The sequence below is a fragment of the Buceros rhinoceros genome, unplaced genomic scaffold, assembly GCF_000710305.1.
Source record: "Buceros rhinoceros silvestris isolate BGI_N320 unplaced genomic scaffold, ASM71030v1 scaffold24989, whole genome shotgun sequence".
Lineage (NCBI taxonomy): Eukaryota > Metazoa > Chordata > Aves > Bucerotiformes > Bucerotidae > Buceros > Buceros rhinoceros.
In genome coordinates, this window is record NW_010431344.1 from 7465 (window position 1) to 7823 (window position 359).

The window sequence follows — 359 nt, forward strand, 5'->3', positions numbered from 1 at the left end:
ACAATTTGTCCCTGGTCATCAGGTAGGGAGATAACCCAGGAATTTGCCATCTGAGTTCAGTGCTCTGTCCACCACACCTCACTTAAGCCGCGTCTAAGTTAGCCCTGCTCCCCAGGATGGTAAAGAGCAGATGTGACAGGCCCCTTCCAACCCATATCACTCTGTCGTTTTTATGACACAACTCGTCAGCTCTTCACTCAGACTCTTAGTGAATTTGGGGCGTCTGGATTTGGCTCTAGAGTCAGGAGCCACATCAATGCAGGTACTTTAAAAACATTTTCCTTGTCTTAGCTGGAAGCAAATCTTAACCAGTGGAGCACTCCAGTGAATTTAAGCACATTGCTGGGAGTATTTAAGCA